Here is a 2,743-nt window from a genome sequence, read left to right on the forward strand (position 1 = left end):
AACCACAAAACTGTGGAGATGTTGCTTAGTTTACTTAACCTACATAAACCTCTCCTGATTTTTCTTGCTGAACCCATGATGCCGTACACTACTGCTTTTGACGTCCTTTTCAAATCTGTCAATATGCATTTGGTGGCTATGTCTCCTATTGTTAATAAAGTTGCTAAGCTTTGGTGTTTGTCGGTTCCTAATCTTGTCCAAAATTTCTTGGTTAATGATCAATTTATCTCTGTAACTTGTCTTTGGCAGGATAAAAGTTTTAGCTTTGCAGGTGTTTATGGTGCTAACACATACTTGTCTAGACGATTTTTGTGGAGGGATCTTAGTTTCTTCACAGGGCCTTGGTGTATTCTGGGAGATTTTAATGCTGTGCTCTCGGCGGATGACTGTAAAGGGGGAGTGGCTCCTAATCAGGTTTCTTGTAATGAATTCCTGGATTGGATTAATACTAATGATCTTTCTTGTATGCCTTTTACTGGATCTTGTTATACTTGGTGTAACGGAAGGAGAGGGTTGCATAGAATTCACAGAAGACTGGATAGGGCTTTATGTAATGGAGTGTGTCTGGATGAATGGGATTCTTGTACTTATCAAGTTCTTGTTAAAAATTGTTCTGATCATTCCCCTATTCTTGCTAGTCTTGCTAGTAATTCTTTGCGGAAGGTTAACAATTTTCGTTTCTTTTCTATGTGGCTTCAGGACACTTCGTGTATGAAGCTTATTCATGATTCTTGGGCTAATAAGGTTGTTGGTTGTCCTATGTTTATCTTGCAACATAAGTTAAAAAGGTTGAAACTTGAGCTCCGGGACTGGAATAAAAATTCTTTTGGTAATGTTCACAATGCAGTTCTTCTTAAGCAGGGTATCCTCATTGGTATTCAAAAAAACTTAGAGACTGCTAGTTTGTCTGATAGTGATGGGCTTCTTTGTCAAGAAAAGATTGCTAAGGAGGAGCTTGATCATGCTCTCCACTGTCAATATTTGTTTTGGAAAGAAAGGGCTAAGATGTTATGGTTCAAGGATGGAGATCGAAATAAAGCTTTTTTCCATGCTGTGGTCAAAAGGAGAAATAATTCTAGTGGGATTCATCGTCTACGGATTGATAATGAGGTTACGGAGGATCCTAAAATCATTGAGGATCATATTTTGGACTTTTATAAAAATCTTTATGCTGAGTCCATTTCTAATGTTCTGAATGCTGATAATATGGAAGATTTTATTGGTACTTATATTCCTCCGATGGTTTCCTCTGAGGAAAATATGATGTTGATTAAATGTCCTGATTTTTCTGAAATCAAGAATGCGGTTTTTCATCTTAACGGTAATAGTGCTCCTGGTCCTGATGGTTTTGGTGGTGTTTTCTATCATTCTTGCTGGGAAATTATTGGGACAGATGTTTGTAATGCTGTTCAACAATTTTTTAAACAAAATTGGGTTCTCCCTGGAATGAACAGTAATGTGGTATCTCTTATTCCTAAGATTCAGGGTGCTGATTCCATTAAAGATTACAGGCCAATTGCTGTTGCTAATTTCAAATTTAAAATTATTTCCAAGATACTGGCGGATAGGCTTGCTCTTGTGGCTGCTAGAATCATTTCTCCTAATCAATATGGGTTTGTGCAGGGTAGACAGATTCAGGATTGTATTGGTATTGCTTCTGAGGCTATTAATATGCTTTCTAAAAAGGTTAGAGGAGGTAATGTGGCTTACAAAGTTGATATTCATAAAGCTTTTGACACTCTGAGTTGGAAGTTCTTATTATTAGTTTTGAAACGCTTTGGTTTTCACCCCTCGTTTGTCAGTTGGATTAGTACAATTCTCCGTTCAGCTATGCTTTCTATCAGAATAAGTGGTAGTTTGGTGGGTTTTTTCCCCTGTAGTCGAGGTGTAAGACAAGGTGATCCATTGTCTCCTTTACTTTTTTGTCTTGCAGAGGAAGTTCTTAGTAGAGGTATTTCTAAGCTTGTGAATGATAAGAAGATTTTAAATATGGCTAGTCCGAAAGGTTATCTCACTCCCTCTCATATTTTGTATGCTGATGACATTTTTATTTTCTGTAGGGGGGATATTAAGTCTCTTCGAAATTTGAGTACTTTTCTTAAAACATATGGTGATTTTTCTGGTCAATATATTAATAACTCTAAAAGTAGTTTCTTCACCATGGATAATTCTCCAAGATTTGTCACCAAAATTCAAAATATTCTTTCTTGTAGTCATGGTTGTTTGCCTTTCAATTATTTAGGAGTGTCTATCTTTGTTGGTGCTCCAAAGTGTCGATTTCTTCAACCTTTGGCTGATAAAGTCAAATTGAAGCTAGCATCTTGGAAAGGTAAATCTCTTAGCATGATGGGTCGGATCCAGCTGGTCAATACAGTGATTACTGGATTTCTAGCTTATAGTTTTAATATGTATAAATGACCAGTTTCTCTTATTAAGCAAGTTGAGCAATGGTGCCAGAATTTTATTTGGACTGGTGATATTATGAAAAAAGGTATCGCTACTGTTAATTGGGCGAAAATTTGTTCACCTCTTGAGGATGGAGGCTTGAATATTATTAATCTTCATCATGAAAATAATTCATATCTTCTTAAACTTGCTTGGAACTTCGCTTATAGCAACAAACCTTGGTCTTTACTCTTGAAAGCCAGAGTTCTTAAATCAAAATACGAGTTTAAAATGGTTTATAGATCCTCCTCTCTTTGGCTTGGAATTAAACAATTTTATTCTATTATACTTGATTATA

This window comes from Phaseolus vulgaris, chromosome 2 (assembly GCF_051622355.1).
Source record: "Phaseolus vulgaris cultivar YP4 chromosome 2, ASM5162235v1, whole genome shotgun sequence".
Taxonomy (NCBI): domain Eukaryota; kingdom Viridiplantae; phylum Streptophyta; class Magnoliopsida; order Fabales; family Fabaceae; genus Phaseolus; species Phaseolus vulgaris.